This window comes from Scyliorhinus torazame, chromosome 10 (genome assembly GCF_047496885.1).
Source record: "Scyliorhinus torazame isolate Kashiwa2021f chromosome 10, sScyTor2.1, whole genome shotgun sequence".
In the NCBI taxonomy this organism is placed as follows: domain Eukaryota; kingdom Metazoa; phylum Chordata; class Chondrichthyes; order Carcharhiniformes; family Scyliorhinidae; genus Scyliorhinus; species Scyliorhinus torazame.
This window is the reverse complement of record NC_092716.1, coordinates 96,172,543-96,195,108: the sequence shown is the minus strand read 5'-3', so window position 1 is coordinate 96,195,108 and position 22,566 is coordinate 96,172,543. Positions and strand designations below refer to the sequence as shown.

Genomic DNA, 22,566 nt, shown 5'->3' with positions numbered 1-22,566 from the left:
ATGCTGGAAGTACTAATAATAATCTTTATTGTCACAAGTAGGCTTACATTAGCACTGCAATCAAGTTACTGTGAAAAACCCCTAGTTGCCCCATTCCGGCGCCTGTTCGAGGGAGATTTCAGAATGTCCAAATTACCTAATAGTACGCCTTTCAGGACTTGTGGGAGGAAACCGGAGCACCCGGAGGAAAGCCATGCAGACACGGGAAGAACGTGCAGACTCCTCACAGACAGTGACCCAAGCCGGGAATCCAATCTGGAACCCTGGTGCTGTGAAGCCAGAGTGCTAACCACTATGCTACCATGCTCAGCAGGTCTGACAGCAATGGTGGAGAGAGAAACAGAGTTGATGATTCAGGTCGTGTCCTTTCATTGATCCCTCAGCTCTGATAAAAGGTCACAATCTGAAACGTTGGGCTGGATTCTCCGCTGGCGAGATGCTCCGTTTTGCTGACAGCCCGGGGGTTTCCCGATGGCGTGGGGCTGCCCCACAATGGGAAACCCCATTGACCAGCCCGCATAACGGAGCATCCTGCTGGCAGAGTAAAACAGAAATGTGGCATTGCGGGGCAGAGAATCCAGCCCGTTAACTTTGTTTTCCTCTCACCACAGATGCTGCCAGAGCTGCTGAGTATTTCCATCATTTGCTGTTTTTAAAGGCATGGTTATGCAGATATGGGGGCTGTTTGCGCATTAGATTGCGGAAGATTCGAGCTGACATCCGTGTAGTTACCTTTCACGTTGCCTGCAAGAAACCACTAACATCGTCAAACACGAAATGCACTCGATGCTTTATCTGCGAGCAACGCTGCGGGAGGTCCGCTTACGTTGGGTTCCCAATGCGGTAACTGCGTCCCCTGTGGCGGCAGCAGGAACTGCTCCCTCTCTCTGCCCCGCCCACACACTCTCGTCCTCCGATAGTCACCCGCTGCCACGGTGCTGATTGGTCCTCGGGTCTGTCAATCGGAGCTCTCCGTGGCTGTGACTGGCTATTCCGGGTGTCAGTCAAACGGGAGAGGGTAGGCGCTGTGGGCGGTTTGGAAAACGGGGATTGTCTGCGGTCTGAGAGGTACTGGAGCGGCGGTGGAGGTGAGGCTGTGCTGGGCCCGACAGCTGGCTAGGGGACCCGGAGTGCAGGTTAGTATCGCCGCATCCACCCTCCCGGGGAGGGTGCCTTCGCTGCCGGGAGAGGGGCCTGGAGTGAAGGGGCTGCCCGGAGAGTGCAGGTACTTTGAGCGAGAGGGGCAGGAGCCGGGGGCTTGCGCCGGGAAAGCTGAGCGTCTCGCTGCTGCCGGAGCGGCGAGGGAGCGAGGCCTGACCGACAGCTGCTGCGAGAAGCCTCGTCCCAATCAATGGGAGTCTGCAGGTTCCCCTGACAGTGACTGAAAGGAACAGGTTCCTTCACTGGCAAGTCTGGTCAACTTCTTATTTACTCACAGGGTAGAACTGCACATAGTAAATCTTTCAACCACTGTAGTGATTTGTTGCAGTACTTTCTGTACTGTCACCTCATGTGTTTCGGTAACAACTCAATGTGTTGCCCCAATCCTCCAGAAAGAGTGTCTTTTGAAATACTACCCCCCCTTTTTTTTAGTGTTTTGAGGGGCTTCTTTAGCTGAGTACTGTAGTGTGTGGTGCTGATGGACTTTTCCATCATTTAATTTATATTCCTTTTTGATGGGGTAATTGTAATTAAGGCCGTAGTAGGTGATGCGAACTTGGACTGGTTGACCTGACAAAGTTTCAAGGGTAGGCTCTTGGTTGTACCTATTATTGAGATGGGGACTAAACTCTGCTTAAGAGAATGCTTGCTTCTTTAGCAGGGATGGCAATGGCGAACATTGGAGCCCTTGAAGTAGATAGTAGTGCTTTTGAATTCATGTTAGTTGGATAAAATGTCTGGCATAATTGTATCAGGGTAAAGCAGTTGATTTCGGAAATCCTCAACTCCGTCTGAAAGGTGAGTTATTGTGGGGTGAGGTGAGTGATAAATAAATAGTGGGATACATTTAAAGAAATGATTCAAAATGTTTAATGGAAATACATTCTGGTAACAAACAAAAACTCAGCAAGAAAGATCCAGCTATGGCCAAAGAAGGAAGTTAAAGATGGTACTAAATTAAACAAGAGGCTTATGATGTTGCAAAGACTATTTGTGTGGCTGAGGATTGATTGACAGTTTTAGATAGGGTGATCAAAAAGTAGATTGAAAAGGGAAATCGAGGGCAGTGGGGTGGCACAGTGGTTAGCACTGCTGCCTCATGCCGCCAAGGACCCGGGTTCAATCCTGGCACTGGGTCACTGTCTGTGTGGAGTTTGCACTTTCTCCCTGTGTCTGCGTGGGTCCCATCCCCACAATCCAAAGATGTGCAGGGAAGTAGATTGGCCACGTTAAATTGCTGCTCAATTGGAGAAAAAAATTGGGCACTTTAAATTTTAACATAAAAGGAAAATGATGGCATAAGTAAACTATCCATGAATATAAGGACAGTTTGTAAGAGAGTTTGCAAATATATAAAAAGCAAAGTAGCTAAAGTGAACAGTGGTCTCTGAAGAGGTTGTGAAAGAAGAAGTAGTCATAGGAATTCAGGAAATGGAAGAGATGTTGAACAAATACTTTATCCGAATTCATAATAGAAGACACAAATTGCATATCAGAAATAGAGGATAATCAAGGATCTAATAAGAGCGAAGAACTTGAGATAATCTATGTCAGCAGGAAATAACTTATTGGAGAAACCCAAGAGACTAAAAGCTTCCATTCCCAGGACCAGATGATCTATATCCGAGGGTTCCAAAAGAACTGATGACGTAGCGGAAACACTGGTATCATTTTCCAAAATTCCCTCGTTTCCCAGTGGATTGGAAGTCAGCAAATGGTGGAACAGTGGTTAGCACTGCTGCATCACAGCGCCAGGGACCCAGTTTCAATTCTGGCCTTGGTGATTGTCTGTGTGGAGTTTGCACTTTCTCCCCGTGCCTGCGTGGGTTTCATCTGGATGCTGCGGTTTCTTCCCACAGTCCAAAGATAATCTTTATTAGTGTCACAAGTAGGCTTACATTAACACTGCAATGAAGTTACTGTGAAAATCCCCTAGTTGCCACACTCCAGCGCCTGTTCGGGTACACTGAGGGAGAATTTGGAATGTTCAATTCACCTAATAACCGTGTCTTTCGGGACTTGTGGGAGGAAACCGGAGCACCCGGAGGAAATCCACGCAGACACGGGAGAACGTGCAGACCCTACACACACACTGACCCAAGCCGGGAATCGAACCTGGGTTCCTGCTGCTGTGAAGCCACAGTGCTAACCACTGTGCTACCGTTCTGCCCTGTGCTACCGTGCTGCCCTTCGGGAGATGAAAAAAACAGGGGACTACAGGCCACTTAGCTTGATGTCATTCAATGGGAATATGCTTGAATCCATCATTAAGGAAGTCTTAAAAATGCTCTGAGAAAGTCATAGTTTTATCAGACCGGTCAACATGGTTTTATGAAAGCGAAGTTGTGTTTGGCACTTTTTGCGCTTGTAACCTGGTAGGGTAGATAAAGGGGAAGTGTAGACATTAGCATACTGGGATTGCCAAAAGGCATTCGATAAAGTGTTACACAAAAAGTTAAAATGCACGATGAGGACTCCAGGAGTTGGTGTAATGTGTTAGCATGGGTGGAGGATTGCTTAATGGGAAGGAAGCAGAGCTTAAGGATAAATGGGTCATTTTAAAGTTTTAAAATTTTGAGTACCCAATTTTTTTTCCATCTTTGGGTTGTGAGGGTGAAACCCACGCAAACACTGGGAGAATGTGCAAATTTCACAGACAGTGATCCGGGTCCTCAACGCCGTAGGCAGCAGTGCTAACTACTGCGCCACCGTGCTGCCCCATAAGTTGATAGGCTGTGACGAGTGGCGTGCTGCAAGGATCAATGCTGGGGCCTCCATTATTTACAACCTATGTTAATGAGTAGGGTGAAAAGCCTGACAGTAATGCATCCAAGTTGAGAAGGACCCAAAGCTAGTTGAGGATGTACGTTCTGCGAAGGACGCAGGCTGCAATGTTAAGTAGACTGGTTAAATGAGTGGGTAACAAGATGCACATAGAGTATAATGTGGGAAGTGTGATCTTATTAATTTTGGTAGTGAGAATAGGAAAACAGAATGTGGTGTGAAACTTCCAAATGCTGATGTTCAGAGAGACTTTGGTATACAACGAATGCAAAAGGTAGGATATGGGTACAGCAAGTAGTTCAGAAGGCAAAAGGCATGCTGGCCTTTACTGCTAGAGGATTGAAGTATGCGGATAAGGAAACCTTGCCACAATTGTACAAGACTTTGTTGAGACCACACTTGGAGTAATGTGCAATTTTGATTTCCATATTTAAGACAACATCTTTGGCAATCGTGCTAACGAGTGTGATTGTCCACCTAAGAAACGGTTACTGGTCATGGGTTCTATGGGTCCGTGCACGGCTGCTGAGCCTAATCCTAGAGCTGCATCTTTGACCGCACACTTGGCAGGTGTTGTCAGGAGATGGAGTTGGTCCTTGGACTCTAGATTGCTGGTATTCCTTTCTTGGGCTGATTTTCCGGGCCTACTCTTGCCGTTGGTCATTCTCTAAGAATTGTGCCCCTTCAATCAGGAGGTTCCTCAAAGCAAGTCTCTTCTGAGCAAGGGTATTCTAGACATTGATGTTTATGTTGCATTTCTTGAGGCATGACAAAGGTGTCTTTGAAGCACTTCCTTTGTCTTCTTGGAGCTTCCCCTGAGCTGGGTGAAGAAGATTTGCTTTGGCAATCAGGACTCTGATATCCTGAGCACATAGCCAGCCCAGTGGAGTTGGTTTCAGATGATCATGGCCTCAATGCTGGTGCTCTTAGCTCCTTCAAGCACGCTGATGCTCGTACGTCCAGCTGATGTGGAGAATCGGTCTCTGACAGCGTTGATACATTGAAAGCCAAAATAGCTAAAGTTCATTAGATTGGTCCCTGGGAGGACCGGGTTGTGCTATAATAAGGCTAAGTAAATTGTTCCTGTACACTCTGGAGCTTAAAAGGCTGAAAGAAGATCCCATTGAAACATCCAGTGTTCACATTTCTTCACTCGGTGTTGTGTTATCTTTGGAATTTTCTAGTACAATTGAACTTACATGGCTGTAGGGCACTGTGAATCTCCTTGGGTCCAATTCAATATTCTTTCATGTGTTTCTGCTAATTGTGTACTAATGCTGATCATCTGGTATGCCCCCTTTTTGAGCCTCTGCAAAATATGTCCAAATCCTCATTTGGGGGTGTAATTTGGAAAACCCTGTTTGGATTTTTTTTTTTAAAGAAAAAAATATTACTGCTTGGTTGCAACAACAAATGGAAATCACTCCTGGAAAACAGCTATTCCAGCATTCCTGGTGATATTGGAGCAAATCGCTATAAATATGGCCTAACAAATAGTGAGCGACTTAGTGGTTACAGATGTGTGAATTCTCTCCATTATAGCACAGAATTACGCTCTTTAGACCATTCTGGCACAGCTAGTTTTTCAATTTAAGGAAGATATGACTGTGAGAAGCACACAGGAACCTGTTCACTCGGCTGTTTCCTGGATAAAGGAATTGTCTTATGAGGGAGGGTTGAGCAGGCTGGGCCTTTACCCACTGAAGTTTAGAAAAATGAGAGGTGATCTCATTGAAACATACAAGGTTCTGAGGGGCCTTGACCTGGTGGATGCTAAAAGCATGTATTCCCTTGTGGAAAACACCTGTCTAGAACTAGAGGTCACAGTTTAAAAGTAAAGAGTTTCCCCATTGAGGAGATGAGGACTATTTTCTTTTTCCCTGAGGATCTTTTCCCTAGGGTGCAGTGGAGCTGGGTTAGTGAATGTATTTAAGGCTAAGTTAGATTTTTGATCTAAGAGGGAGTCTAGGGTTATGGGCAGGTAAATGGAGTTAAGGCCAGAATCAGATGAGCCATGATTTGATTGAATGCCGAGAAGGCTTGAGGGCTGTAAGGTTTACTCCTATTTCTTATCTTGTGAACTGGCACTGCCTGTCTTGGTCTCCTCCAGCCCCACGACTCAGATCTCTGTGCTGCTCTATTTCTGGTCTAATGAGCAGGCCTCGGCTTTTAATTGTTCCACCATTGGTGACTAATATTCATCTTCTTGTGGCTCAGTGCCAGATTTTTGCTTTATGTTCCTATGAAGAGAGTTTGCACGTTCTCTCGTGTCTGTGTAGGTTCCCTCCGGGTGCTCTGGTTTCCTCCCACAGTCCAAAGATGTGCAGGTTAGGTGGGGTCATGGGGCTTGAGATGGGGGAGTGGGCCTTGTAGGGTGCTCTTTTGGAGGGTTGGTGCAGGCTTGATGCGCCAAATGGCCTCCATCTGCAGTGTAGGGATTCTATGGATCCAAGATACCTGAGATATTTTATTGTATTACGGCCTAGATGTGCCCCCTCCTCACCCCCTGCCCCCAATCTGATCGTCTAAAAGGCAGAAGAAAGGGGAAAACCTGTACTTGTGGGACCCAGTCAGTTGCAGGAATTGCTTGTTTGAAAGGGGTCACCACCTGGAGCGCTACTCCCGATTACCTGTTGGTCTTACTCCCTTGGCCATTATCTCTTCCGATGTTGTTAAAGGGGGTGCCTGGCAGCGTCCATCTGACCCCTCCTTGTACCTGTGGCCTATGATATTCAAGGTGCTATACAAATTGTTGTTCATTGTAATTAAATATTTCCGTTGCAAGTTTTTATGCTCTAACTCTGTACATGGCCCAACATTAGGTGTAGGTAAATCTTTTAATGCACCTTTTTCTTTTTAATTTATTCTCCCATTGTCACCAATTTTGGTAATGGATGGAATAAATCTTTTGCTATTTATCTTAAAATATTTTTAAAATTGTCAAATCCTTGAATAGATTCCACCTTAACCTCTGTTCAATTTGCACATCACTTATGCTATTTGATAAGGATAACCTTGCATTTATCTTGTATGCATTTTGACTGTAATTTTCCTACTGTAAGATCCTTGACCTCCATAAATCCAACTGTGGCCTAACTAGTGCTCTGTATAAAATATAACAATTCCCTTGCTTTTGTATTCAATGTGTGCCCAATTCCTTTTTTTCCTAATTAAGGGATAATTTAGTGTGGCCAATCCACCTACCCTGCACATCTTTAGGTTATGGGGGTGAGACCCACGCAGACACTGGGAAGAGTGTGCAAACTCCAGGCAGCCAGTGACCCGGGGTCAGGATCAAACCAGGGTCCACTGCGCTGTGAAGCAACAGTACTAACCACTGCGCCATAGTGCCGCCATGGGTTGTATGGGTTTTGAGTTATATATTTGGCCTAGAATCCCATTTCCACTGGTAGCCTTCCCTTTTCTTTCTGTAGTTTCTGAGAACATTTGGCACTCGCCCTGGAAGCAGAGTAGGAAGGTCATGTGCATTCTGTAGTGATGACCGCTGTTTTGCCAGCAGGTTAAATTAATGTAAGTTGATGGAGGCTGACTATGTACAGTAATGTGGACGGTAAACTGGGTACTGGGAATTAAAGAAGCAAACAATTATTTAATGTTAGTGTCCAATTGGAATTTTGGGGTTGGTTTCTGCTTGCATTGAAAATTGAGATATTTGGAGTTCTTCGAAATGGGATCAGTTTGAATAAAAACCTGTCCTTTTTTTTGTAAACAAAAGTTATTTTCAGGATGTGTGCTGGCAAGGCAATATCTGTTGCCCCTTAGTTTCCTCCAAGATGGTCAGCAGGTTTTACAACTGTGTAGCCTGGTGGGGCTTTTCAGAGTGCTAAGAGTTTAGGACAGATCAGGTAGGGATGGCATAAGTGACCAAGTTGAGTTCTTGTGATCATTTGACAGCAGCGCCACCCCTCAAGTGCTAATTTACAGCATTGAAATCATTTTCATAATTTGCCGCAGTTGGAATTTGAATGTTCAGTATCTGGATTTCTAGTCCAGTACCATAACTACTGGACAAACCTGCATGCAGGTATGCCTGCGAATTCTGCCAAATATATTTGCTGTTTTGATTGTATTATTTTGAGTTCTCTTACCTCTCATCTCCCAGAGGGAATGTCAGCCTGGCTGTGTGACAGTGATTCTGCCGCTGCCATCTGAAAACTCTTGCTGCTGTGTCCAAATGTGACCAGATCTCATTTGGAGTCCGAACTTGGGCAACAGTGACAATTCAGAGCTGCGGGCAAGTTTTCGGGGGCTACAGTTTGAATTTTGGTATCTGCTTTGTGCTGTAAGCACTCTTTTTTTTGCAGCTGATTGGATCAGTTATGTAATCTGAAAATACTCTGCTTATTTTGTTGGGTAACCTTAACAGGTTTGCTGGAATTTTGGCTCGGGTGTTTTAATCATTTTTGGCAAGGCAGAGGTGTGCTCCTCCACCAATATTAAAGAGCTCCTAATAAAAACAAAGTGCAGGATCTGTGGCTAGAGAAACGGTTAACGTTTCAAGTCCAATATGACTTCCCTTTGGAACTGAAGAAGAGTAGAAATGTGATGGGTTTTATGCTGTTGGAAAAGGCCCGCTTGGGGTGGGGGGGGGGGGGGGGGGGAGCGGTGGGTTCAGTTGGAACAAAAGGGAAGTTCAGGCAAAGGAGAGAGATGAAATACCAAAGATTTAATGGAGCAAAAGTGGTAATGGTGGTGTAGAGTAGGTATTATTAACAGAGTAAAGGTCAGCTCTGTCTGAAAGCAAAAATCATGATTCAAGCTGGTGCGGGGGGCGGGGGGTGGGTGGGTGGGGGGGGGGGGGGGCGGGGGGGAGCAGAAAAACAAAATGGAGGAGTGCGTTCATGGTGTGAAGTTATTGGGCCCACTGTTGATTCCAGAAGGCTGAAAAGTCCCTTTATCGGAAGATAAGATGCTGTTCCTCAAACTTCATTGGGCTTCCCTAATATATTGTAGCAGGCCGAGGACAGAAAATGAGCATGAGGGCAAGATGGTGAATAGAAATGATGACCAACAGGAAGGTCAGGGTCATGCTTGCAGATAGGGTAGTGGTGTTCTGCACACAGTTTGTGTTTGTCCCTTCCCCTGTGGAAGGATTGCCTTGTGAACAGCGAATACATTAGGCAAAATTGAAAGATGTTAGTAAATTTCTGCTTGCCCTCGATTGAGTATTTGAGACTTTGAACAGTGAGGAGTGGGTTAAGGGGCGTGTTACATTTCCTGCAATTGCATGGGAAGGGAATGCTTTTTGTGGGTGCACAAGGTGTGGACCAGGGTATTTCGAAGGGAATGGTCCCTTTGGAGTGCTGACTGGGAAGGTGAAGATGTGTTTGGTGGCATCCTGCTGGAGGTGGCAGAGGCGGAGGAGGATCCTTTGAATATGGAGGTTGGATGACTGCTTTGCAGAACACTTCCACTCAGTATGCAAACATTACCCAACCTCCGGCATTACAATTCATCATCTTGCTCTAGTGTTTTACATTTTAGTTCTTGGCCTGCTGCAGTTTCCCAGGAAAGCCTAATGCAAATATGAGGAATGACACCTCATCTTCCAATTAAGCATTTTACAGTCTTCTGGCTCAACATTGAGATCAACAACTTTACACTGAATACAGCCCTTCATTTTGAATTTTTTCTCCAATTAAATGTTTGTATTTTGTTTTTATGTTTTTGTTCTCTGACGGTGCTGACCTTTATTCTGCTATTAACACCTATTCTGGATCAAATCTTTCTTTCCAACTTCTATTGTCACTCCCTTTTCATTCTGATACGAAAGGTATCTATGATATCTTTCGTATTTAATCTCCCCATCTCTCTAACCTATCTCTGCCTGTCTCGTTAGATCCACCCGATGACCCTCTTTTTTTTCCATCCCCATCATCACATTCCTACATTCCTGCTTCTCTTTAATTACGAAGAAGCGTCGTGTTGGATTTAAAGTGTTAACTATGTTTCTCTCTCCACAGATGGTGACAGACATGCTCAGTTTCTCCAGCACTTTGTTTTTATTTTGATCCCTAGCATCCACCATATTTTGCTTTTACTAAAGATTCCCTATTTGACTTCTGTCATTTCTTCCTCTTTTATATCCGTATAGTGTATCGTATAGTGTGGGTCGAAGAGTTCTTGGCAATAATGATTGAAATTATTTGTGCAGAGTCAGCTCATTAACTATCCCTGTTAATATTTTCTTCCTTTGCTGTGGTAATTGTTACCTTTGATTGAGAGGTATGTGAGGCAGCCCTATCCTGTTCGACAGGATTTGTTAACAATGCATGTTTTAATACCAATTTTCACTTGACGTTAGTTCACCTACTCCTAGAGGAGAAGGTGTCTGATGTTCTTGGACCAAACCAAAAGAAAGATTTGCACAGTGACTTTCATAACCTCTGAATATCCCAAAGTGTATTTCAACCAATGATTTTTTTTTGAAATGCAGTCACTGTTATAACATTGGAAATATTACAAGCCAAGATATCTCGATTTTTACTACTTGAAGTGACTGTCAGTACCTGCATCAAATAATTCCAGGTCCAGTAGAAGGCGGGTTTCTACTTCTGCTTTTTTAAAATTGGGTTATTTGCTGGTTATTCTTTAGACTTAGCATAAGCAGATCTCGCATTTCTGATTATCAGCACGGCACTTTTCCCTGCCCATCATGGGATTTTTATGTCCTGGGATTGTAACTGAGTCTTTAACACTACATCAGCTACTAGATGGTATGCCACTGTGAATTCTCACCTGTCTTAACAATGAATTGGAAAAATACTCTCGCAAATCACAATGGTGATTACAAACCAATAAGTGATTTTACTTACATTGATAAACGTGCAGTTTATAGTTTCCCGATATTCCTCAATAAACCCCATCCCAGTCCAACGCCGGCATCTCCACATCATCAATAAAACAACAGAGACACATATTGCTTTCTTTCAAAAATATAATAGGCCAATCAACAAGCCTCTTAGTTTTTAATGTTGAGCTCAACACAAATCTTGCCTGTCCTCTTGACAAATTCTGGACAGCTCGTACAAATCTGAGATTAAATTTGTTCCAATGGCTATTAATCACAAAGGGCTTTGGCCAATTAAGTCATTGCCCTGTTATCATTGATTTTCAGAACAGTTTTCAGTTCAAGTCACTACCCTAAGTTGTGATTTATCCTTTGAACCGTGTTCAGAACCTGCTTGTAACCTGAGTGGCCATGCGCTGCGGTGGGCAAACGGAGTAGAACAAATTGAGCAACAAAATGTCCTGATGATACTTCGAAGAACTGAGGGTCAACTCTCTTTATCTTGAGCATGTAAATTGTGGTCTCTGGGATAGTGAAAGATTATCACTTCAGACTGCTATTGTTTGGGTCAAAGTGAGTTTGCAGCTCGAGGAAATAATTCCCAGACAGTTGTCTGACCTGAATAGGCAGCTTTCTGCTGGGATTTTTGATTTGATTTGATTTATTATTGTCACATATATTTGTATACAGTGAAAAGTATTGTTTCTTGCACGCTGTTCAAACAATGCATACCGTACATAGGGAAGGAAAGAGAGACTGCAGAATATAATGTTACAGTTATAGCAAGATGTAGAGAAAAGATCAACTTAATACAAGGTAGGTCCATTCAAAAGTCTGATGGCAGTAGAGAAGAAGCTGTTCTTGAGTCGGTTGGTGCGTGACCTCAAACTTTGGTATCTTTTCCCTGACGGAAGAAGGTGGAAGAGAGTATGTCCGGAGTGTGTGGGGTCCTTCATTATGCTGGCTGCCTTCCTGAGGAATTATAGATAGAGTCAATGGATGGGAGGCTGGTTTGCGTGATGGACTGGGCTACATTCACAACCTTTTGTAGTTTCCTGCGGTCTTAGGCAGAGCAGGATCCATACCAAATTGTGATACAACCAGAAAGAATGCTTTCTATGGTGCATCTGTAGAATTTGGTGAGGGTCGTAGCTGACATGTCAAATTTCCTTAGTCTTCTGAGAAAGTAGAGTCGTTGGTGGGCTTTCTTAACTATAGTGTCGGCATAAGGGGACCAGGACAGGCTGTTGGTGATCTGGACACCTAAAAACCTGAAGCTCACTGACCCTTCCTACTTCGTTCCAATTGATGTAGACAGGGGCATGTTCTCCACTACGCTTCCTGAAGTCGATGACAATCTCCTTTGTTTTGTTGCTATTGAGGGAGAGATTATTGTCGTCGCACCAGATTCTCTCTCTCATTCCTGTACTCTGTCTCGTCACAGTTTGGAATCCGACCCACTACGGTGGTGTCAGCAAATTTGAAAATCGAGTTGGAGGGGAATTTAGCCACACAGTCAAAGGTGTATAAGGAGTATAGTAGGGGGCTGAGGACACAGCCTTGTGGGGCACCGGTGTTGAGGATGATAGTGGAGGAGGTGTTGTTCCAAACTTTACTGATTGTGGCCTGTGGGTTAGAAGGTTCAGGATCCAGTTGCAGAGGGAGGAGCCAAGACCAAGACCACGGGGTTTGGAGATGTGTTTTGTAGGAATGATGGTGTTGAAGGCTGAGCTGTAGTCGATAAATAGGAGTCTGACATGGGTGTCTTTTGTTATCTAGGTGTTCCAGGGTAGAGTGCAGGGCCATGGAGATGGCGTCTGCTTGGAATTGTTGCAGTGGTAGGCGAACTGTAGTGGATCAAGGCAATCCGGGAGGCTGGAGTTGATTCATGCCATGACTAACCTTTCAAAGCACTTCATGATGATGGATGTCCGAGCCAGTGGACAATAGTCATTAAGGCACGTTGCTTGACTTTTTTTTGGTACAGGGATGATGGTCGTCTTCTTGAAGCAGATAGGGACCTAAGATTGTTGTAAAGAGATGTTGACGGTGCCTGCGAATACCCCCGCCAGCTGATCCGCGCAAGACCCGAGTGCTCGTCCGGATACTCCATCCGGGCCAGTGGCGTTCCGTGGGTTGACCTTCGAGAAGGCCGCTCTGATGTCTGCAGTGGTGATCTCAGATACAGTTCTCCGCGGCTTCTGGGGTGAATGGCTCGCTCTCGCTGACTTCTTGCTCAAAGTGGGCATAGAATGCATTGAGCTCATCAGGGAGGGGTGTGTTGGAGCCGGTGATTTTACATGCCTTCATCTTGTAGCCTGTTTTGTCTTGCAGACCTTGCCATAGACGGCGGGGATCCGAGTGGTTAGCCTGGGACTCGAGTTTGGTCCGGTACTGTCTTTTGGCATGAATGTCTTTGGGATGAATGTCTTGTTCTTGCGAGCTAACTCCCTTTGTGCCAATTCTGGCAGTACAACAAACAAGTTTTCAAAGATTTCTCGCACAACTGCATCAGCAGTGTGCATTTAACTCTAGTCAAAAGTCACTCAATTCTTTCATCCCTACCATCCTTATAATCTGACTGAGTTGCATCCCATCTTTAAGTTCCTTGTAACTAGGTCTCAGGTTCGATCCCGGCTTGGATCACTGTCCGTGTGGGATTTGCACATTCTCCCTGTGTTTGCGTGGGTTTTGCCCCCACAACCCAAAGATGTGCAGGGTAGGTGGATTGGCCGCATTAAACTGCCCGTTAATTGGAAAAAAATGAATTGGGCACTCTAAATTTATTTCTAAAAAGTTCCTTGCAACTTTTGCAATGCCTGTGTGTATGTGTATCAATACAATACCTTTTCATGCATTTTTCAGCTCCTTTTTAGAGTTGGAGGGGGTTGGGAGAAATCTCCAGTTCACTACATAATTTACTACAATGTATGCAAATTGACACACTTCTGTTTTGAATTGGGTATTGAGGAATGATCAACTCAGTAAAATGACTTGGGTCTTGCTGCCTCAGGTGTTAAGAGTCCTTGAGTAAAAAGCATTTACTGGAAGAACCAGTTTGTGTCTTGAGTGGGCACAAAGCAAATGCATAGATTTGAACATAAAAAAGGGTGCAGCATATCCTGTTCAACAGGATAAACTCTGGTTTTGCTCCTTTCCTTTCAAATGGGAACTTCCTGAAAGTTCGACTTAAGTAGCTCACTGTAGCATCTGGTGTTCATTTGAAACTCAAATTGACTTATCACTTCAGGAGCCCACACACGCACACTGTGACCATCACAATGTATTTTTGTACCATTGTTGCAATTCCTATCGCTTGTATGAGGATGGCACCTTCTGTTACTGGGTGCAGACAGCTATGATGGTCACAGAACTGAATGAAGCAATATGCCATTGACTGAAAGAAACAGTTTACAGCACTGTCTCGCGCGTGGGCTCCTGGTCAGCTGATAAGCTTGCTCAATTTGGCTGAAGTATAAATACGTGTGCGTATTTGTATTTTCATGCTGTATAACATGTGAAATGAAATGAAAATTGCTTATTGTCAAGAGTAGGCTTCAATGAAGTTACTGTGAAAAGCCCCTAGTCGCCACATTCCGGTGCCTGTTCGGGGTGGCTGGTACGGGAATTGAACCATGCTGCTGGCCTGCCTTGTTTTTGTATGTTCTGTAATGCACTTGTATTACCATTTTCAAACTTTGTCTGGGAGTTGCTCCAAATAGTCACAGGATAGAGAGTAAGTTTGTCCGGGAGACTAATCCTGAAAGACATTGTTTTCCTTTAGGTAGCTGACAAATGTTGCAGAAAATTGTTAGGAAAGGGTTAATGTTCTTCAGTCTTCTGTTTGGATTGGGGTTTTAATGGTTCAATAGATTGCACTTAATTGTTTAATGGACTGCGTTAATATATAAATGATATGGAGATGCCGGCGTTGGACTGGGGTGAGCACAGTACGAAGTCTTACAACACCAGGTTAAAGTCCAACAGGTTTGTTTCAATGTCACTAGCTTTCGGAGCGCTGCTCCTTCCTCAGGTGAATGAAGAGGTATGTTCCAGAAACACATATATAGACAAATTCAAAGGTGCCAGACAATGCTTGGAATGCGAGCATTTGCAGCTGATTAAATCTTTACAGATCCAGAGATGGGGTAACCTCAGGTTAAAGAGGTGTGAATTGTATCAAGCCAGGACAGTTGGTAGGATTAATATATAAAGGAGATACGCTGGTTTGTTGTGGAGAATTGATTACTGGAGTCGAAGAAGTCGAGGCGTGCTTCCTAGTTCTTGCTGTGGAGTGTAACAATAATAACCTCCATATAGTGCAAAATAGCAAGCCTATAAATCAAAATCACAAATCTTGAGTATTGCTGAAAAAGACACATGACGAGGCTTCTCATCTTGTACTCATTGCAAGAACTGAGTGCTGATTCATTGGCAAGTTGACACTGATTGGTAGAAACATTGTACGGAGAATGCATCAGTTAACACTCTTCTCATGAAGTACAAATTGTTGTTGCCTTTCCATTTGGTATTCTTGCAAATGTCATGAAAAGTGCAGGACAAAAAGCTTTCACGTGTCTCTTTTTCAGCGAGAAGCAAATCAGATATGACTGGGATTCCTAAGATTTCCTCGTGAATCTTTTTTAAAAATTGTGTTAAACTGCATATGAACGAATGATGATTTTGGCAGTGTAGGAACTACTGCTAGATACAGAATTAATAGAATCACTTCATGCTGTAGATAATTGGGGTAGGTGGGGCAATTATGACCTCTAGTATGTTTCCAGGTTAAGGATTGCTTCAATTTTACAATTCTTGCCCTTGTTTACACATCCCTCTATGGCCTTGCCTGCCTTTTTCTCACAATCTCCTCCAGTTTCTCAAACCCCTCGGATATGTACACTCTAATTCTGGCATTTTGAGCATCACTGATTTTACTTGCTCCTCCATTAGGGGCTCTACCTTCAGCTACGTTGGCCGTAAGCCCTTGCATTCCCTCTAATTGTCTTTCAATTTTGTACCGCGCTTTCCTCCTTGAGAAAATTCTCAGAACCTGAAAATAGTGGAAATACTCAACATGTCTGGCAGTATCTGTAGAAAGAGAAACATAGTTAATATTTTGTGCCTAAGAGCTTGCATCAGTCCTGGGGTACAGGACTTTGTGCAAAAGGGCAGGGGAGTGGGGCAAATTGAATAGCTCTTTCAAAGAGTCGACATGGGTATGATGGGCCGAATGACTGCCTTCATTCTGTGCTGTATTTTTCTATGAAAACAGAAAATGCTGGAAGTAGACAATCAGCATCTGTAAAATGAAAAGACCGGTTTTGGTGCATAGCCTTTGTCTATTATCTGTAATGCCATAACTTGTCTTTCTCACTCTCAGACACTTGCATAACTAGCTGTGGAGCTAGCATTTCTTTTCTTTCGTTGTGCTTTCTAACAACTGTTTCTATAAATTTTACAAATGCATTTCTTGGCACAGCCTGCTCCATGATGCTACAGTTGGCGTGTTTTTGATGTTCCCTGCATCTGGTGGAAATTTAATTAACTCTGTTTAATTTTGAAGGCAGAAGCTTCTAAATAACGAAACTCGATGAGCATGGGTACAACTGGGGGAAAATGGGAGGACCGCTAGTTGCTTGCTGCCAAGCATCTCTGTATATGTTTCACCTCTTCCTCCTTGCTAACAGGACTGGAATTGTGAACTTGACCATAAGGTGGTGTCACTCTACCTACTGTACCATGTGGTAACTAGTCCTATGAAAGTTAAAAAATTTGCAGCTTTATGTTTCCTTCATCCCATCCCTATTGAAATATTCTTGCTCAGACCTCCTTTCTTCAGCTGTGGCTGTTTTTGAGTTGAGCTGGCAAGTGTATATTTTTCTTCGCCTTCATAAATGGTGGCAAGCTGAAGTTGGGCCAGGTATATGTAACAGTCCAGCTCTAAAGGGCATATCTTTGGTGTAAACCCAAAATTCCACCTTTCAATCCTGCTCTTGTACTATCTCTTGGCAAGCTGGTTGCCCAGTTTTATCCCGTATAAGCAGAAGAGCTCCCTCCCACCCATAGCCATGTTCCTGCTTTTTAAACACAGCATTGGCTTGTGTTGACACTATGGTGCTGGATTCAGAGTTCCATGAGACCCTGGCCCAATGCCAGTGGAATGGTTGATAAAACAAGCTCCACTGTTCCTTTTCATTATGGTCAATAGTGGGCTTTTGTCCCTCAGTGAAGATTGACAGATGTATATGATTGGGAGGTTCCCGCTAATAAGGTGTTAACCAGTGAACCAGCTTCTATCTTTCCTTAAGTAAGCAATTCTTCAGTATTCTGTGTTATTGGAGTAGACAGATTATATTGTGAATTTTATTTTTAAAACATTGAGTCTCCATTAAGATACTTAAAAGGTCAGTATGAAATAATTATTGCAATGGAGAAGTCTTCTATTTGAACTGATTATTGTTATTTGTTGTTCCACAGACTACGCTCACTTGTTAACTACTTTCATGCTCCTTATGACTATTTGCTTTGCCTGGACTAGATGGAAGTCTGGAAATAAGATTTGGTAAAAGTGATTCTGGATTGTCTTAAACTCAGTTCGTTCAGTTGGGGAGGCACGGTGACACAGTGGTTAACACTGCTGCCTCATAGCTCCAGAGATCCGGGTTCGATTCCAACCTTGGGTGACTGTGTGGATTTTGCACTTTCTCCCTGTGTCTGCGTGAGTTTCCTCTGGGTGCTCTGGTTTCCTCCCACACAATCCAAAGATGTGCAGGTTAGGTGGATTGGCCATGCTAAATTGCCCCTAAGTGTTCCAAGATTAGGGGGGTTACATAGATTGAGCCTGTATAGGGAGGTCTTTCGAATGGTTGGTGCAGACTCGTTGGGCTGAATGGCCTCTTCTGCACTGTAGGGATTTTATGATTCACATATGCCCTTTTAGGGGAGGAACCCCACTTTCCTTAACTGATCTTGGTCTGTATATGACTGCAGTACCACACTTGACTTTTGAATGCCCTCTGAAGAGGCCCAGCAAGTCACCCAACTGTATCAAGCACTGCAAATACAGGCTGTACTGCTTCAAGGAGGTGATTCACCACCTTATTTTCAAAGGCAACCAAAGATGACTGAAAAGTGCTGTCCTTGCTAACAACACACATTCAAGAATGAATAAACTATGTGACATTGGCATCTTTTTCCAACCCAAGGTGAGTATCCTATTCATAATCACGATCATTTTTTTTTTTGCCATAGCCCTTTGCCTACTGAAATTGTGCAGGCTCATAATTCAAGAGCTAGTCTGCTAGTCTTCTAGTCTCCCAGAATCTATGAAATCCATTCGTCCAGAACTCTGCCACTACTTGCATCCTTAAAAGATTCCTGCCCCCGTTCAATTTTTGGCTTTGTTTTCAAATTCCTCCATAAGCACACCCAGAGATATAGGCCGGGATTCTCCGACCCCCCGGCGGGTTGGAAAATCGGCGGTGGGGCGGCGTGAATCCCGCCCCGCCATACTGACGGCGGCTGCCGAATTCTCCGGCGCTGGTTTTCGGGCGGGGGTGGGGATTGCGCTGTGCCGGTCGGGGGCCGTGGGCAGCGGCCCCCCCGGCAATTCTCCGGGCCCTGATGGGCCGAGCAGCCATCTTTTTTCGGCCAGTCCTGCCGGCGTATAATGGACATGGTCCATCCTGGCGGGACCTGGCTTTGAGGGCGGCTTGCGGAGTCCTCGGGGGGTGGGGGGAGAGATCGGGGGCGGGGGGGGGGGGGGGGGGCGGCGGCCCACGGTGGCCTGGCTGCAATTGGGGCCCACTGATCTGTGGGCGGGCCTGTGCCGTGGGGGCATTCTTCCTCTCCACGCCGGCCTCTGTAAGGCTCCATCATGGCCGGTGGGGAGAAGAAAACGTCGGCGCATGCGCAGAAAACACGGCGGTGGTTCTGTGCATGTGCAGGAAACACGGTGGCAGTTCTGCGCATGCGCAGGAAACACTGCGGCGGTTCTGTGCATGCGCCGGAAACACGCCGGCGGTTCTCTCATGCGCCAGAAACACACCGGCGGTTCTGCTCATGCGCCGGAAACATGCCGTCGGTTCTGCGCCTGCGCCGGAAACACGCCGGCGGTTCTGCGCCTGCGCCGGAAACACGCCGGCGGTTTTGCGCCTGCGCCGGAAACACGCCGACGGTTCTGCGCATGCGCCGGAAACACGCCGGCGGTTCTGCGCATGCGCCGGAAACACGCCGGCGGCTCTGCGCATGCGGCGAAACACGCCGGCGGTTCTGCGCATGCGGCGAAACACGCCGGCGGTTCTGCGCATGCGCCGAAACACGCTGGCGGTTCTGCGCATGTGCCGGAACACGCCGGCGGTTCTGCGCATGCGCCGGAACACGCCGGCGGTTCTGCGCATGCGCCGGAACACGCCGGCGGTTCTGCGCATGCGCCGGAACACGCCGGCGGTTCTGCGCATGCGCCGGAACACGCCGGCGGTTCTGCGCATGCGCCGGAACACGCCGGCGGTTCTGCGCATGCGCCGGAACACGCCGGCGGTTCTGCGCATGCGCCGGAACACGCCGGCGGTTCTGCGCATGCGCCGGAACACGCCGGCGGTTCTGCGCATGCGCCGGAACACGCCGGCGGTTCTGCGCATGCGCCGGAACACGCCGGCGGTTCTGCGCATGCGCCGGAACACGCCGGCGGTTCTGCGCATGCGCCGGAACACGCCGGCGGTTCTGCGCATGCGCCGGAACACGCCGGCGGTCCTTCGGCGCGTTGCCAACCCCACCCGCGCCGGCCTAGCCCCCAGAAGTGCGGAAGATTCTGCAACCTCTGGGCGGCCCAACTCCTGGGTGGTTTGCGCCGCTCTTGGCACCGGTACGTGCTGCCCTGCCAATTGCGGGAGAATCCCACCCATAATCTTCTCCCAAATTCCTAGTTCTTTAACTTTGTGTGCATCCCACTGTCCCCTTCATTTGCTTTGCTTCTGCTTGCAAAACGTTTTTTTAAAAAAAAAGCTTTTTAAAGCCTATTTGTTTGACTAGGGGTTTTAGTCACCCTCATTTCTTTTCTCCTTTAACATTTTGTTTTTTTCCCCATGCACCTGTAGAGACAAGGAATTCAGTGAATATTGTAAATAGTTTTAAACTACGAAATGGCCATAATCCTCCATGTGCGGATGAGGATATGCCAACATTGAAAAATCAGGGCTCGAGACTAGATGAAATGAACCTAACCAAGGAATTCATTAACAAGGCCAAACAGCAGACTGTTGTTGATCTGATAGTCAGCAACATCTGCCTCCTACCAGACTTTTCTCATGTGTTTATAGTTTGCTCCTAGCCGGTAGGGCAATAATTTGCAAGTTTATATAGTGCCTTTCACAACATTCCGCTTCCAACTAATGAAATATTTTTGAAGTGTACCCACTGCTGTAGCGTACAGCAAAGAGGGAACAATTTGCAAGCAAACTCCCTCCAACAATGGTGATGTTAGTTAAGGGATAAATATTGGACAGGGCACCAGAGAGAATTCCTCCTATTCTTCTCAATAATACCATGGGATCTTTAACGTCGGCTTGAGAGGGTGGATGTGGCCAGAGTTTCATGTCTTATCCAAAATATAGCATCTCTGACATTGCAGCATTGCATTGGAGTGTCATCCCGAATTGGGTTCTAGTCTCTGGAGTGGGTCTTAAACGCAACCGTCTGATTTGAAGACAGATGTCTTGTCACTCGGCCACAGCTGGCACCATGTAATAGATGTATCCGCTTGCTGGCTTGTGTTGACTTTCCTCGTCACTGGGGATGTTCTGATGGTCAGAAAATATAAACTGTCTTTAATCAGGGGGTCAACTGCAGTTTTTTGATTGACTCCAGGGCAGTGGAATTGGTCTGCTATTTCCAGGCTGTGGCCATGTTGCAGAATTATTAAAGTATGTTGAGAATAGGAAGAAACATTAATGTTCAGAAACTCAACACCTGTGTAAAATGGTCTTCATCTGGGGAATTGAAGTGGGCCCTTGCTTCTCCTGCTTAGAAAAATATCAAGACCAATGATTCTTTCAACGCCATATTATTGTGAAGGAGCTGGAGAAACGCAATGGTAAGTTATTTAAAATACCTAATATTAGTTGTGCTGAAATAATCTTTGAATAGTTGTGGTAGTTTCTTATGATTTTAGTTGCAGTTGGAAACTTATCATCTGGTCGTTGCAATCTTCTGCTTTCCTGTTTCCATCCATCTGGTGTACAGATTGGCCTTGTCACTCTTTGAAGAAGATGTGCCTGACTTTAGAGACACTACTAATTAATTCAGTGTGTTTACAGACTGCTGGGTGATTATACGTCCAGCACAAGACTCAAAGTCCTGTGGTGGAGGTTTTTTTCTGTGTTGCCCCAGCTGCTTGTATACTAGTGACAACTGCCGCTGCCTTACTAATGGTAGATCCTGTGACCTTCTAACTCTAGGTCGCTACCATGGTATCCTGCTGCAGAGCTTTCACTGACCTGTTGTGTGGCTGGGAAATGCCAGCATAGTTAGTTGTAAAAGAGAGACCATTTTTAAAGTTTCAAACTACTTAATTGGCTGTGAAGGGCTTTTTTCCTTCATTTTTACATTCCTTTGTATTCTCATATTCTGGAAGTCAATTCTGTGTCCAGGGAACTTCTTTGTTTGGACCTGTTGATTACCTCCTTTCTCAAGGACCCAGGATCTAAATTTAATCCAGATAAGTAATTAAAGTGCCTGTGGCAAAAGGGTTTAGATTTAGACACAGTCAATGCAATTCCTTGTATTTGTGACACTGAACTATCCACAATTGTGCAGCAGTGTTATTGGAGCATAAGCATGGCTGGCCTGATAGGGGAGGAGAAAGGATAATGTTACATTGGATAATGCAGTTATGCTGAAGTTGTGATCATGCGGTATTGCTTGACATAGTTAGAACACTCAATTAGCTTATTTTAGCACTATTCCACTTTTTTCTCTGTTCCCCCCACTCCCCAACAACACCACCATTAAAAGGCTTGTTTATCTTACAGTTGTCTTCCATGTCCAAATTGTTACCTATCATCATCATGCTATTGCTGCTGGCTGATTTGTTTATTCCTCTTCTGCTTAAGTTGGTATTTGGCAGATTTCTGTTCCTATATATATTATACTTATTAGAGAGACGATAGAGAATAAGTATTATCATTTATAAATTCACTTCATTTATGAAAGTTTAAATTGGGACGAGCAGGTTTGCAGATGCAGTCATGTCCCTAGTTGCAAGTGATGGCTTTTAAATGCCTGCAGGATGTGGATTAGCCGAACAATAGAATTGGTGTCCTTCTTCCAACAATTGCACTCAAATCAAAAATTCAATTTCTGTAAGTAGACCTATTTAATTGAAATTTGAAGCCTTATGTGTGCAATGAATGGAGTTGCCTGCAACAAGAGTAACAGTGAAGCATTTTAAATATTAGGCCCTGCACAATGTTCACTATGTCCTTTTGTTCATTTCAAAAGTTGGTAACTAATACTCTGAATTCTGATTTCCATTAATAGTTTGTAAATTACATAACTACATGGAAGCAGAAAAACACTGACATTATGGCGTAGATCTTGACTTTATTTGATGATGAGTTGTCATCTCACATTTTATCTCTAGTTTCAATGAAATTAAGAAAGTTGAAATGTTGCTGACTCACTATCAACTGTTTTACACAAAAATACAAGGGAGATCGGCCCTGTGAAATGCTCGATCTGCCTAAACAGGTTGTTTCAAAACAGAGGGAATCTGAAATCTCTTTTCCACAGTTTTTGACTGTGTTTAAGTT

The 22,566-nt window shown here is 45.0% G+C and overlaps 1 protein-coding gene across 2 annotated transcripts in view; it reads left to right on the top strand.

Annotated features, from left to right (window-relative positions):
- The first annotated feature begins 1,000 nt into the window (after window positions 1-1,000).
- Window positions 1,001-22,566, top strand: part of mbtps1 (membrane-bound transcription factor peptidase, site 1) — a 166,202-nt gene continuing 144,636 nt past the window's right edge. For both annotated transcript variants that reach the window (XM_072518450.1, XM_072518449.1), the window contains exon 1: window positions 1,001-1,136. The gene's annotated coding sequence lies outside the window, so the exon portion shown is untranslated. The remainder of the gene's footprint in view (window positions 1,137-22,566) is intronic.